This window comes from Nyctereutes procyonoides, unplaced genomic scaffold (genome assembly GCF_905146905.1).
Source record: "Nyctereutes procyonoides isolate TBG_1078 unplaced genomic scaffold, NYPRO_anot_genome, whole genome shotgun sequence".
Lineage (NCBI taxonomy): Eukaryota > Metazoa > Chordata > Mammalia > Carnivora > Canidae > Nyctereutes > Nyctereutes procyonoides.
Genome location: NW_026575042.1, coordinates 48,334,864 through 48,351,637, shown reverse-complemented (window position 1 = coordinate 48,351,637; position 16,774 = coordinate 48,334,864).

Below are 16,774 nucleotides of genomic sequence, written 5' to 3'. Positions count from 1 at the left end.
GAGGGAAGAAAATGGGCATTTGACCCTATAGGAAATATCACTTTGTTATTGCAAGAATATGTTGCATTCATGCCATCTGGCATAGGGATTTGATGAGTTAATTAATCTGGCCTTCTCTTACTTAAGCACTTTGTCTACACAAATCCACCCTCCTCTCCAAAGCAATGTCTGACTCAGACATCGGTAACAGCCCACCCTACAAGCCTTCATGACATTGAGAGGCAGTCTCTGTCTGGAGTGCTAGGCCATAAGACATGCAAAAGCAGTTCTCTACGCCGTGAACAGTGTTGGTACTGAGAACAGATGTTAAGAGCTCTGTGTCATTCTGTGTGAATGTTCAGTGCCAGATCCTGAGCAACAGAGGACCATAGGTGTTTTTTTTAATGTATTTATATATTATACTTTCATGATATGCAGGGTCCTTCTTGCTCAAGTCTAAGGATTCTACTTCATTTAAAGGACACATCATTTTTATTTTAAAACCTTAATATTTACAAATGCAAAAAAATATTTTCAACTGTTTACATTTATTATAAAAATCATACACTTCAACTTAAAATGGAATATAGAATACAAAGTCTGGCAAAATTGTATTAGGGTTACCAGAGCAAAAAAAAAAATTGAAAATATCTGGTGCTAATTCAATAGCTTTCCCACTTTTTATACTAAATGTACCTGTGTCTCTAATTCAAATGTATGAAATGGAATTTATTTGGTCCATTTAGTTTCCTTTATACCTCTTTGAGCTTTTTTCTGTCAGGATGGCTCGTGACCTATGGTTTCACCTATTATTTGACCACCTCTGGTCTAATCAGCTGTGTCTGGGATTTGAGTCGCATGTCTGGGACCTCTCCCAACAATAATGGTCAGAGATTGAGTTCCAAGAGTATATGTATTAATATAAGCTATGAATTTCAAGTGTGTTTTATACTACTGTCATCTTTAATTGGGCAGGGACAAATCCTAGGAACACATATTAGAAAACAAACAATTGCTATCCTAGAAAAGGACCAGAAAGAGATTAGTATTTGATAGATACCACTATTGGATGGTGTGATATCAACTCAGAGGAATAAAGTTGAACCCCAAATGATCAACTTTTAAACACTCTCAAGAATAAGAGTATTTCAACTAATTTTTCAGCAGAACTCTTTTTGAGAGGCGCAAAACAATCCACAGTGAAGTGTATATGGTCTCTGTGGAGTCAGAATGCCTGGGTTCTCAGCCTTGCTTCACCACCAACTACCTATCTGCCCCTGGACAAGTTACTTAGTCTGTATCTCAAATTCCACATCCATATACCAGCAATAATAATAGTAACTTCTTGATAGGACTGTGAGCATTAAGTGAGATAATCATTGTTAGTTACTTTGAATAGTGTCTGATACATAGTAAAAACTTGAGAAATGCTAGCTAGTACTATGAGTAAAAAGCTTACTGGAGCCATTAAATATTTTGAATGTAACATATAAGATAGTGTAATTCTCAGTTAGTCTGCATTAATGGAGGGATGGAGAAGCGTTGGTAATACGCACAACCAGAAATTGAATAAAAGATGCATTAGCTCATCTTTCCATGATTTCTGGAAATTTTCATCAATTTTTTAAAAAATACTTTTCTCTTTTGTACTGTTTCACTTTTTTATGAGCATTTCTTTTATGACAAACACAGAAAGCAATAAACATCAAAAAGCAATTCATTACTAAAACTGAAATGCTTCTCTCATTTGCCAATACTACCACTAACTCTTTCATACTCCCATGAATCCTCTGAAATTATATACATTTAAAAATGAATGGTAGATTCATTCCTATTCCATGATCACTTAATATGCATATGGACGCCCTTTTGAGGAGGAAAACAGTGAAAGATCTGTAAAATACAACCAGGCGATTCTAGAATTTAAATTCAAAGTGAAAAGACGAGCATGCTGTGGTAAAGTAATACTAAAACCAACAAGAGTTCCTTTATTAGCAATAATTTCCAAGAGCTCCTTGGTAGAATGATTATGCAGTAGTCTTGTTTTATGATCTAAAGAGGGGAATGAGGATATTTCAGTCCTGCTAAGTTGTTATTTTAATTTTAGAAAAGCAAAAATCCCTCATATTTCCAAACCACAGAGAATATCAGACATGTGTGTGCATATAGACACACTTTTAAAAGCCATGCCACAAATTACTTTCAACTGTAAAACTCAAGAAACAACCACTGGATCTAAAAAAAAAAAAAAATCCATATGAGTAAGAAGGAAAATTAGATTTGGAAATCCCAGCTGGAATTTTAGCAACTTGAGAGTCACTGTATTCCTTTTTGGGCACTGGACTTATAAATATAGATGCTGAATACATTCTTTCTATGGAAAAAAAGGTTTTTTCATCAAATTATTATATTTCAGATAGACATCACATTCTAGTTTTCAGTTAGAAGTCCTTTTTAAGGTAGATGAATAATTATTCTCATTTAGTAAATGTGCAGAAAGACATGAGAGAGAATTGAAATGTCCTGATGTAACATGACACATTTTATTAAAATGCTGTGTCAGAATTTAGAATAATTAGATATGGCCCTGATCTTTGAACAAAAGAGAATTTACTTCTTACTAGTGGTATAAGTTTCTTAAAATGTGCATGATGCCAAAGCTCCAAGGCTGTGGTTTCACAACAGAATGGAAACAGAGGCCCACAATGTATCAGAGTAGCTGAATCCTAATAGAGAAGTGGAACGCAGGCTGCCTGGGCTCAAAATCCTGACTGTACCCCATTCCAGATAAGCGAGGTCTTGAAACTCTCCAGTATGAATGAACACAGCTAACTGGATGCTGTATGACCAGAGGTCTACAGAAGAGGTTGGCAAACTATGGCTGTGGGTCATACCTGGCCCATTGTCTGTTTTTGTAAATGAAGTTTTATTGGAACATAGCCATTGCCATCCATTTCCATGTTGTCTATGGCTGCTTTTGTGTTATAATGACAGAGCTGAGCAGTTATACCAGAGGGTGTATGGCTTGTAAAGCCTAAAATGGTTACTATCTGGCATGTGCAGAAAAAGTCTGATCCCCGCCCCGTCGCCAACCAAGGGAGGTTGTACTTCCTGTGCCTTGAGCTTTAGATCAAAGTATAGTCCTAACACAGGGCTGGATAGAGGCTGGAACAAGGAACCAAGCAAGCCAATAGTGTTCTCAGCTTCTTAATCACAACATAAATATTTCAGGAAGGGATATCGTATTTTTACTTAACATCTCATGCGGGATGAGCTTACTATATTGCGATGTGTTAGCATTTAGTATAACACGGAAGAGGTGAGATGACTGGTGAAGTCATTGCGTGTGTATGTGTGTGTGAGTGTGTACATGCTATTTACATGTGGAGGGGAGCAGTCTGTAGGGGGATCTGTATGTTGTGGAGCTGTTGAGAGGAATGCTTAGAAAGAGAAGGAGCAAGGGAGATTGGGTTGTTGGAGATAGACTTTTCCTCTTCTACAGTATTGCTTCATGTTGACCCAATCCACTAAGTTTTAAACATTGTTCGGTTTTGGAGGCAACTCCCCATCCTCTTCATATGCCAACTGAAATTTTCTGTGTAGCATAAGAGAGAAGCAAAGATTCAGAAATTAGTCCTCCTAATTAATTCGGTCAATGGTCAGTTTATACTGATAAAATAGGAGTATTTCTTACAAATTTTATTTTAAAAAGAATGATAAAAACATGCTCAGAGGAAAAAAACCACGGTTCTAAAAACAAGTGTGTTTACTAAAAATTTTAAAAATACTGTCTGCAAAATTCTAGGAACACAAATTATAAAAGCCTCCTTTTAAAAAATTCTGAATGTTTTCTCATTTCAAATAAATAATCAAGATCTTATAAAGTGAGAAGGTTTTGGCATTTTAAGCATATTAAAGGTGAACAAAAAAAAAAAATCAACATCTACAGAGATGTAAGCCTACCTCCATATTGAAAGGAAGAGCTGCCAAGCATTGTTTTCTTTTGATTTGCAGAAAAATTAAATTGGAAGTAGTTTGGGAGACTAATTTCAGTCTAACTGTTTAAATTTATTTAACCTTTTGTCTGCTAGCAAAACATACACATATGCTAAATCCATAGAGTTGCTTTTGCCACCAGAATTATCAACAGGAAGGTTTGACTTTTCAGCACTGTTTTTTTTTTTTTTTTTACATTTTGTATGTTAATGTGCCCTTTAATTCTTTCCAATTTTCATTGACAGAGGAATACATTTGTTTTAGAAAGAGACTTAGCCTAACTTGAAATCCCTCTAAAATAATTTCCCCAAATTAGCTAATTTAGGAAGAGATGTGAAGGGTACTATTACATCAACTTCCAAGATGATTGCTTTAGTAAAAAGCAAATTAAAGGTGATCAAGTGTAAGTTTATTGCCTTTTTTAAAACTTATGTTTGTTCCATTTTGTATATAACAAAGGATGAAAATTCTGCTTTAGGATTTAAATCATCTCTAGTTGAATGTTTTTCATTATAAACAGGGAAAAGAAGTAATTGTAAGAACATTTACCTGCAGCAGTAACTTCAGACAGTCTCAACCATCAGTAATATCCCTGAAAACTAAGAATAAATAGTGATGCAAGCTATAATAGCAAAGTGCATTGCCTGCAATAGCTACAATGAGGTGAGTATCCAGAAATTACAAAAGAAATCCTAAAAACAGGTAATCAATAGGAAAAGGAAATAAAATCAATAGATTTTTTTTTCAGTGAGCAGAGATTTAGAGAAGCCAACACACTGAACGAGAACCCAAATAACAATGGAACATTTCAGATGATATCCATCCTTACCAATAATCAAAAAAAATGTGAATTAAAACCTCAAGATACTATTTCATACCCCTCAAATGGTTTGTAATGTTTTATTTATTGCAGTGAGAAAGTGACTCATGCTTGTGGTGAGGATATACATGTAGTTACTTTGGAAAGGATCTGGGCAATTTCTAATGAAGATGAAAATGTACAAACTAGATGGCCACCCCGAGTATAAACTAGAGACCCCTTGGGCATATGCGCCAGAGATTTGTCTTAGCGTGTACATGGCAGCCTTATATGAATATATGAGCAAATTATTGGAAACAAGCAGATGTCCAACAGCAGGGAATAGGAAATTACATGATGAAATATTTACACTTTTGTGTACTACATAGCAGTGTGAAATGAATGAATTAGATCTATAGAGATCAAATCAAGAGCTCTCCAAAACAATATTGAGTTTGAAAAGTAAATTGCATAAAGATATATGCCTGTCTGAGTACAGAACAGGGAACAGAATTTTGAAGGACTAAATTTAAGTAAATACATAAAAAATAATATTTACTAGTAGTAACCATTTTATTTTTATTTTATTTTATTTTTATTTTTATTTTATTTTTTTTTGTAGTCATTTTATTTTAACAATCCTGAAGTAAATATGACAAGTTTTAACTTTTTAAATGCTGGGTGGTAGATACTCAAATATCTATTAATGTTATTTTTTTGTAATTATATATATTAGAAATAATTTCCAAAGGAAAATGCAACATACTCTGAAAGGATAATTTAAAATGTTAAAATGTTTTTTCGAGGAAAAATGCAAGTCTCCACTTGGGTCCTATTTATTTTTACCATTAATAAATTTAAGAAGCTTGTTTATATGGTTAAGATTTCTTGTTATACAGCAAGAGCACATCATTGTGCAGTATTGTGTCTATTACTTAGGCTATTTGATAAAAATAGATATTACAAGGTTCCATCTCATAGCCAGGGAATCACAGTCATCATGGAACAACCTGGAAATCTGTATCATTAACAGGGTCTTTGACCAATTTTGAAATTAAACCAAGTTCAGGGAACACTATTTGATTAAAAAGGGTTGAGAAGGCAAAAACTAACTAGTTGAAAGACTCTAAGTAGGCAGTAGTACAGGAGAAATGTCTGCCTGAACCTTGAATAGGAAACTAAAACTTTGTGGAGTCTACACGGTAAACAGACATCCAGTCTGGGCACAATTAGTGTTGTAGCAAACAAGCCTATGTCCCTGCATGGTACCTGAGGAAGTCTTTGAATTAGAGCAGAGTACTGTAAATCGTGCTCCTAATGGTGACCCTGAGTAATTCAGAGGAAATTCTCTTAAAGGAAAGAAAAAGCTAATATATTTCATAAGGAATTCCATAGAATTGTTTTAAAACATTTGTACATAGGGAGCCTGGGTGGCTCAGCGGTTGAGTGCCTGTCTTTGGCTTGGGGTGTGATCCTGGAGTCCCAGGGTCAAGTCCCACATCAGGCTCCCTGCATGGAGTCTGCTCCTCCCTCTCTCTGTGTCTCTGCCTCTTTCTCTGTGTCTCTCATGAATAAAAAAATAAAATCTTAAAAAAAATCAAACATTTGTACATAAAAGTCCTTCTATTGCCCTCAGAGTAGTTGTATTCTGGATGTCTTCGAGAATCCACAAAAGGCCATAAATGACTAGAGACAGTTTTTCTGAAAACTCAGACTGTGCTTCCGTGAGGATCTGGCCCCTGAGTTGTGAAATAGACCATGGAGAACATCCACTTTGGGGCAGTGAATGGACTCAGATTTAGCATATAATAATATTAATAAGGTGGAGAACAGAAATTTGATTGCAATGTGCAAAACACTATGATAGGTGTTCTCTTTATTGTTTTTCTATTCAAAGAGCTTGTTCTTTGTTTCTGCCACCTAGAGGGCTCCTGTGATAAATATAGATGTCATACCACTCCCATCTCACACAGCCTCCTTGACAACACACTTGCACAGCTACTCAGAACAATGTAGAAAAATGAAGACATAAATAAATAAAACAAACACCCCCAAATCCAACATCCAAGCTAAATGTCTAAAATATCTCTGTCTTGCCATTATAACACAACTGGCTGGCATGCATCAGCACATGATACTAATTCCTACCTCGCCACTAATTGAGCCCAGCATAATCCAGAGTGGAGACAGACACGTTGGGAAAAATTTATGTGCACAGATCTCTGTTCATTCTGAGAACTTGAGACTTTGAATTAGATTTCCATCACAAGGTAACAAGTTGCTTGTTTCCATTGCTCTTCATGTTAGAATTAATATATAATCCATTAAGTGTGTGTATATCTTTTTTTTTCACTCCTGCTATGAATTAAAAATAAAAATAATTTTGAATCACAAGCGTGTGGAAGTCCTGAAGTACAATTATGTACTTATTAGTTAAGAAAGCAATAGCTCAGGCCGAGAAAATTGAGGCTGGAAGCATGGTCCAAGTTAATTTAAGGGAAACACTTCCTCTAAGTCTGAATTTTATAGGTTCTTCTTTTCAGCCAGGCCTTTTTTATTTTCTTCCAATGGGTTGCTTTATTATTCTGAATATATTTTTATCTTTATCTCTAAGCTGGCATTGATTTGATGACCATCTTGGATATTCTTCATTCAAGCCCAAACGTGCTTCAATATAGTTGATGTATAGACCAATTTGAGAAGCTTCCTCTTGACCATGTCATGGATCTGGTTTTCAGCCACTCACTCATATAACTAACTCATAGCACTAATGCCCTTTCAACTAGATAAGACATACTCATATCAACAGGGTAAGCCAAATGACAATTTTTAAAGATGTATTTATTTATTTTTGAGAGAGAGAGAGAGAGGGGATGAGCACGAGTGGAGGGAGGGGCAGAAGGAGAAGTAGACTCCCCACTGAGCAGGGATCCTGACAGGGGGGCTTGATCCCAGAACTCTGGGATCATGACCTGAGGTGAAGGAAGACTCTTAACTGACTGAGACATCCAGGTGCCCATCCAAATGACAAACATTTTATTAATCCTATTCATGGTATCTGAATTCTAAAATCAAGCTTAATTCACTATCATTAACTAGACCGGGGAATAAAAACATGAGTGTGATTTCTCTTTATTAGACCTACTTGCCTAGAGCTATCTGGTTTACCAGACCATTTCTAGCTGACAGAGAAAAGCAGCCCCTGACCGTCAGGAGTTGGCCTGGCACTATCAGCAAGGCCTTGGTGTTGCTATGACTTGGCCCGGTACTCACATCTAGGTCTTGGCATTTTCTCATTGGAGACAGCAGTTCCAGAGAATATCAACATCAGGCAGGCCATTCTGTGATGATGCTGGGTGAAAACCAAACAAAACAAAGGACTGCTCTGTGATCATGTCTAAACACAGGCAAAGTGTGAATTCTGTCCTAACTACAAAAATGAACGAACATTCTCTTCTTCTGGCTAATAGGAATGGTTGCTGCTTTTTTATTAATCACAACGTTTAGCCTCACTCTAGTTTGCCTTCTTGGGAGGTAAATTTTTTTAGTGGTGTCCTATTATTGATATCTGATTGTAAAATTGTTTCCACTTTTTGATAAAACCCAATCAGTAGCAAATCTCCACTATCTTGGAATATCCCCCAGGTTACCCAACCAAAGATCAACTCCTATAATAAATTCTCTAAACACTGTTTTTCTGAGATGCCCACAGTTTCTCCTTTGCTGCAACAATACACTCAACTTGTCTCTTCCTGTGGTCTTTGGCTGGAGGACATTGGCACAATTCTAAGAGTCTCCAGTTTAGTGAACCAGAACATTTACTCACTATGCCTGATTTCTTTCTTGCCCTCCTGATTTTATCTACACCTGATTCTAGCACTGCCTTAGCCATAGATCATCTCTTAAATCTTTCAACTGCTTTGATTTCTCTCCAAACTTGACTCCACTTGTATCCAACTCCAACTGACTCTTTTATTATGACCCTAGACTATCAGCTTAATTTCCCTGTTTGTTTTTCTATATATGTCAGACATCTAGAAAAGTTTCAATGTGGGTTAAATAAAGATTATTTCTATGAGTAGTTAAGATAGACTAGGCAACTTCTAACCTCTTTTCCAATTCTTAGCCTGGATATGTCTCTGAGCCTCACTTAATTGTACCCACAAATATACATAATCTCATGGCCAAACTAATGAAAATAAAGGAGGCCAAATTGCATTTACTTTTTTAAGTGGTGAAGAGGGAGAAACTTCTGCTAATTTCATTTGGAGCTCATGTAGCTAGCTATGTGGAAAGAGCATGATTTTATCTAAGTAAAAACTCTCTACTCACCGTGATTAGGTTTCATCCATCCCTTTTGACTGGCTCATACTTACAGATTTTCATTAATTTGCTACTTTTACCTTAAATTTTGGTGTTCTGGAAGGTATTACTGCAAAAGAAAGGGAATACATGTAATGCATGCATGTATGATAAAAGTTTTGCTCACAGTAATATATAAGCTGTCATCTGCAGATTGCTAAATTAAGAAAAAATGGTTGTAAAGATATAGGAGATGTGTCTTCTTGTCCCAGCTCTATCACTGAGTTGATTAAATGGCTCTAATTTTTAGTTTTCTCATTTTTCAAATGAGATAATCTGGCAAGATTTCTAAATTGCTCTAATTTTACTTAGCAAATATTCTATAAACATAAATTCGGCTATTCTTAGCCATGTACAACTGTCCAAAAATTGCATAACTAACTGCTAGGAAAATTAGGGTTAGTTAATGGCATATATCCCTTTCAATTTACTTGTATATGACTCAATATTTGGTAAGTGTTCTTTTGGTAATTCCTCTCCCCAAGGTTGAGAGCTGCAGATAAATATGCATTCAGCAAACAGTGGACTAGGACATTTTAAGGATTTGCTTAAAGTCCAAATGATAGAATAGTGTTTATAATTAGGTATCTTGTTTCCTAATCTGTTTATTTTTTCCCATCTATATTTAGATACTTTGTTGTCCTTAAAATGTGCATTATAAATGTGGTATGTGTGTGTGTGTGTGTGTGTGTGTGTGTGTGGGGGTCCTTCCCATTATAAATTCCTGTGGAAAATAGAAATATGCTTCTGGGAAATCAACTATAGTGAAAATACAAAATCAGATCCTGAGAAACAATCTAGTCTGCCAATTTTAGTTTATAGGAGGAGAGTGAAGGAATTGCTTAGAGGGCTGGGACAGCTTAGTTGCTTTGCAAAGCTCTTAAGAAAGGTCAGATAGGCCTCTCCAATGATTTAGGATTAAGTGGAGACACAAAGAATCCCCATAGAATTTTTCTCACTTCAATTAGGATATAAATTACAGAAGTTGAGTCACAGCAAAAATATCGTCATGCGTTCCATGCCCTTTTCTCTAGGATCCCCTGAAGGTCTGACCAAGACTGAAGAAAATTAAATTAGTTAGTGAAAATTAAAACAGAGCAAAACAACAAAAAACTTAGGGCATCTTGATAAGTATCCTTGTTTTCAATAAGAAATACTACCCAGTTCCTATTGTTTAAATATTTTAAAAGTAAGAATATTAAACGAGACTCCTGGGAAATTAAGCAGATCAGCTGAATGAGATACTGTACATTCTGTAGTTCTCCTGCTTTCCTCTAAAACTAATTGTTAAATTTTCTATAGCAGCATCTTTTTAGTGATGTATGCAGGAAGCAGAAACAGTAAGAGAGGTGAAAGTAAAGGAGCAGAAAAAGAGAAAATATAACAACCAATTTAAAAATGAAACATGGAACATCAGGATAATAAGAGAATTCTGCTGCATCTCAGTTTGACAACTTAGATGAAAATGGGTCAAGTCATGGGTTGCCTGGGTGGCATAGTCAGTTAAGCATACTAGTCTTGGTTTTGACTCAGGTTATGATCTCAGGGTTCATGAGATCAAGCCCCATGTTGGGCTTCACATGGGCGTAGAGCCTGCTTAATATTCTCTCTCCCTCTTCTTCTCCCTTTGCCCCTCCTACTTGTGTTCTATTTCTCTTTCTCTAAAATAAATAAATAAATCTTAGAGAAAAAAAAAAAGAAAAATAAAATGGATCAAGTCCTCAAAAATGCAAACTACCACAACTCATTCAATATAAAATAGATCATTTGGATAATTCTATAGCTAATAGGGAAATTGATTCGATTTTAAAACTTCTCATAAAAAAATATCCAGGCCCAAGAGATTTTTGGAGAGAATTGTACTAAATGTTTCATGAATAATTAATATCAGTTCTACTCAATCTCTTCAACAAAACAGAATAAGATGGAGCACTTTTCAAATCATTTTATGAAGCTAATATTATCCTGATACCAAGACCAGATGAAGACAACACAAAGATAGAAAATTATAGGCTGAATATTCTCATGAATGTAAATGCAAAAATCCTTTACAAAATGTTAGCAAATAAGATACAGCAATATGCAAAAGAGAATTATACACCATGACTGGGTGGAGTGAATTCTAGAGATGCAAGGTTGCTTCAATATTTGAAACTTAGTTAATGTAATCTATCATATGAACATGCTAAGGAAGAAAAGAAAGTGCATGATTATATCAATCAGTGTAGAAAATGCATATGGCAAAATTCAGCATTCATTCAGGGTAAAAACTTGGAAACATAGGAATAGATAGGAAAGATAGGCTCGACTCGATAAAGAGCATCTATAAAAAAATCCTACAGCTAATTTATTTTTATATTTATGTATTTTTATTTATATATTTATATTTAATGATAAAAATTCAGTCCTTTCTCCTTAAGATCAGGAACAAAATAATAATGCCCATTCTCACTGCTCTTCTTCAAAAGTACTAGAGGTTCTAGCCGGAGTAATTCAGCAATAAATTGGGAAAAAAAATCATGTAGATCAGAAATGAAGAAATAAAAATTATTCCTATTTGCAGATGACATAATTTTGTCTATGTAGAAAATTCTAAGAAATCTACAAAAAAAACCTCTTAGAACTAATAATTAGTTCAATAATGGCATAGACCACATGATCCATAAATAAAAATCAATCACATTTTTATATACTAGCAATGATCACATGGAAACTGAAGCTGAATATACAATACCATTTACAAAAAAATGATAATATTTAGGTGTATATCTAATAAAACATGTACAAGACTTATATGATGGAAATACACAATGCTGGTGAAAGAAACCAAAGATTAAAGAAATGGAGAGGCATGCCATGTTCACAGATTAGAAGACTCAGTGTAGTAAAAGGTCAATTTTTACTTGATACACAGTATCAGATTGATACAGTTTTAGCACAATTTCTATCAAAATTCAGGAAATTTCTTTGGATATATAAAAAGGTTATTATAAAACTCATATGAAAAGGTGAAGTAACTAGAATAGCTAAAACAATTTTTGAAAAAGATGAATAAAGTAAAAAGGATTAATCTAATGAATATCAATGCATACTATACAGCAACAATAGTCAAGCCTGTATGGTGGTAATAGAAGTATAGAAATATAGATCAACAGAACAGTGCAGAGAATCCATAAAACCCACAAAAATATGCTCAGGTAATGTTTGACAAAGGTGCAAATACAATTCAATGAAGGAGACAGCTTTTTCAACAGATAATACTGGAACAATGGGCATACATAGGCCAAAAAATAAACCTTGATATAAATCATGTACTTTCTCTACAAAAAAAATAACTCAAAATGGGTCATGGACTTAAATGTAAAATGTAAAACTATAAAACTTTTAAGAAACGGGGAGAAAAATATTTAGGGTCAGAGCTCGTCAAAGAGTTCTTAGACTTGACAACAGAAACATGACCCCTTAAAGGAAAAAAAAATGATAAATTAGACTTCATCAGCACATTGATTTTTCAAATTGCTTTATGAAAGATACTATGAATGGAATGAAAGGTAAGCTATCTACTCGGAGAACATATTTGCAAACCACATATTTGACAAAGGATTAGTATCTGGAATATATAAAGAACTCTTAAAACTCAACAGTAAAAAAAAAGCAAACAATTCAGTTAGAGCATGAGCAAAAGATACAAAGAGACATTTCATGGAAGAAAATAAACAGATGGCAAAAACCACGTGAAAAGTTGTCCAAATTCATTAGCAATTAGAGAAATGAGAAGTAAAATCACATACCGATCAGAATGGCTGAAATAAAAAAAGTGACTCACCAAATGCTATTGAGGATGCAGAGAAACCAGATCACTTATTACACTGATGATGGGAATGTAAAATGATACATCCACTCTGGAGAGCTCTCCAGCAGTTTCTTACAAATTAAACCTGCAAATGTCATAAAACTCAGCAATCACACTCCTGGGCGTTTATCTCAAAGAAATTAAGACTTATGTTTAAAGTCTTATGTACAAAATCCTTTATGTACAAAATCCTATACGTAAATGTTTATAATAGCTTTATTTGGAATAGTCCAACCTGGATACAACCCAGTGTGGCCTGGGGCACCTGGATGGCTCGGTCAGTTGGCCATGGGCTCTTGGATTTGATTTAGGTTATAATCAGGGTCATCAGATCCAGCTCTGTGTCAGGGTTCATGTCAGAGATTCTCTCCCTCTTTCCTACCCCCCCACCCCAAATCGTGCACACACTCTCTCTCTCTCTGAAATAAATTAATTAATTGGAAAAAAAAAAACCTGTAGCCTATCCATATCATGGAATACTACTCAGAGATATAAAATGAATAAACTATTGCTATATGCAACAATCTAGATGAACCCCAGAGAATCATGCTAAGGGAAAACAAAAATATCTGAAGGTTACAGACTGGATGATTCCATTTATATGATTTATATGATTTTTGAAGTAAGAATTAGAAATGGAGAAGAGATTAGTGACTGTCAGGTGTTAAGAATAGCACAGTTAGAGTGGGAAGGAATTGGGCTTGGCTATGGAGGGTAATATGAGGGGTCCTTGTGATGGAAATAGAGGAGGAAGGAACAGTGTTTTTCTTAACTGCAAAAATGTCAGCTTCTTGTTTATAATCTTTAACAATAATTTGATAAGATGTTATCTTTGAGAGAAAACTGGATAAAGAATATATGAGATATCTCTGTATTACTTTGTACCCTGCAAGTAAACCTTCCATTTCTCAAAATAAAATGCTTAATTAAAAATGAACAAAACAAATTTAGTAATTTTGGTGAGTTTCTCCTTATCTTCAACAGAAACAACTAGTTTACATATTTCAAAAGTTAAGAATGTTAAACAACACTCCTAGAAAATCAAGCAAAGCATCATCTGAATCAGATATTGTGTGTTCTATAGTTTTTCTGCTTTCCTCTGAAATTGTTTGTTAAATTGTCTATAACAACATCTTTTTAGAGTTGTGCATAGGGAATAGAAACAAGTTTCAGTTCTTTCCAATAGCCTTTAATTCACCTAATTACAATAATTTAAAAAAATCATTTTTCCTCCAAACATCAGACTCCCATATTAAAGAGAGTAAAATTCCTTTTATTTTACTTTAATTACAGAATAAACATGCTTTTTATAGTAAAGTTAGAAAGTAGTAAAAAGCATAAAGAAGAAGAATTTCTTTAAATACCCATAACCTTGTTTAGTATTTTGTCTTATTTTCTTCCTACCATGAATTTTTTATGTAGTTAAAATCATGCTGTGCATAAAATTTTCTAGCTTTGTTTTTTATTCAGAATTATATAATAAATATTTTAATATTTGTGTAATATTATCATATGCTTTTCTTACAGTTTACTTAGCCATTTTCCTAATTTAACACAATTGATGTTTAAATTTTTTTCATCATTATAAATAATTCAGTTGAAATACTTCTCTACATAAATAACTCGTTAAGGTTATTTCTTTATTTTCTTTCCAGATTTTAGCAGTGAAATTAATGGGTCAAAGTATATGACAGTTTTAAGGTTCTTGGGCTACATTACTGTTCGCCTTAGTCAAATTCCTCTTTACAATACCAAAAAGTTGTTGATAGCATTTATGGAAAGATTTTTTTTTTAATATTTTCTCAAGAAACAGGAAAATTATCAGGGATGATCACATCTTCTATTCTTTGATTACCTCAGGATCTGTGTACCCTATTTTTTGTTCAGAATAAGAGATTTTTTTCATTAAAAAGAGAAAAAAAATCACCTTTGGAGATTGTACTGGGTGGAGACTATGTGAACAGATACACACCATCCACTTAAACTTTTTTGTAGTGTACTTTTCTGCCCTGCAGAGGCTGGGAAACTAAAAAGTATGATTTATTTCCAAGATTCTCTTGCATCTTTGGTTGTGGATGCAAAATATATTTCATTAATTCAATGCTTTAGGGCCGAATTTAGAAGGTGAAAATGAAATGGAGGCCATCTTCCTATTGCTAGCCTGCATGGTCGTGGAGATGTTGCATTATTTCTTCAGCAGCCTTCTAGTGCTGTGTCCCTCCCTTCCTGTTTGCTGAAAGGACTTTGTGGCAGCAAGAGCTTCTTGATGATTATCCTGCAGCCACACAGTATGTTTTGAAGTCTATAGTGTTAGCTGTAGCCTCCTGGTTACCAAAGTTGAATGTATGTTCGACCGTAAAGAAAGCCTCAAAATTACAGAGGACTGCAATCATTCAGTCTGTTCTCAGAGTAAAGCAGAATTAAGTTACAAATCAGTATCAAAGAGACAACTTGAAATCTTCAATTGCATTAAACTAAGTAACATACTAGTAAATATTCCATGGCTCAAGAAGTTATAAGGAATGTTAGTTATTTTATTTCTTAAAAGTACTGTATGTATCCTATACTGAAGTTCATTCTCCAGCAGTCTCTTTTTCTGAAGAATTCATTTTGAATGGGGAGACAGTTTAAGTCAGACATATTGTACCTATTAAACTAAGGTGTGTAACAAGTTAAACATTGAATTTCTTGCTTACTGAAAAGGAGCTGAATAAAATTTTGACTCCTTGAAGTAGTTTCAGATTGGAAAAAAAATATTTTGAATTAAATTATTCTGAGGACATGGAATCAAAATTTATGGAATGTAGCTAAAGTGATGCTCAGAGAAAACTTTAAAAGAAATAAAAGTATGAGAGAATAAGAATGACTGAATATTAATGGTCTAAGCTTCCCTCACACATCCCTAGAAAAAGAACAGAGAATCAAGCCCAAAGAAAGTCAAAAGAAAGAATGAGGTGCAGAAACCAATAAAACAGAAAACAAATATACCATAAAAACAATCAACAAAGCCAAACCTTCATAAACCTTTAATAAGATTGATTAAGAAAAAGAAAAAGGGAGTGCCTTGGTGGTTTAGTCAGTTAAGCATCCGACTCTTGATTTCAGCTCAGGTCATGATCTCAGGGTGTTGAGATGGAGCCCTGCATTGGGTTCTGTGCTGGGTAGTGGAGCCTGCTTTAGATTTTCTCTCTCCCCCTCTGTGCTTTTCCTGCCCCCTTGTGCCTGTGCATGCTCTTTCTCTCAAAAAAAAAAAAAAAAAAAAAAAAAAAAAAGAGAGAGAGAGAGAAAAGGAAAGGAAAAAGAAACCAATAGCAATATCAGAAAAAGGGGGAACAAAACTGAACCCTCTACAGATTTTAAAAGAAAGGAAGAAGAAATTATAGATACTATTACAAGAATAAATTTGACAATTGTATAAAATGAACGAATTTTTTGAAAATCAAATCTTATCAAAACTGCCAAAAAACACTTAAATGTTAATAGTCATATTTAGTTAAAAAAATTGGAGCTACTATTTAAAAAACAAACCCATAATGAAAATGCCAGGCGCTAGATGTCTTAACTGGTAAATTTGTCCAGATGTTGAAGAAAGAAATACTGGAAGCCTGTCCAAATTCTTCCAGAAAATGCAAACAGAAAAAAATATTTCCCAACTCATTTTGTTAGGCTGGACAAATCTTGATACTGAAATCTGACAAAGATTTTACAAGAAAAAGAATTATAGAACAACCTCTCTCATTAGTATTAGTGCAAAAGTTCTAAATAAAGTACTAGCGTCGGGAGAC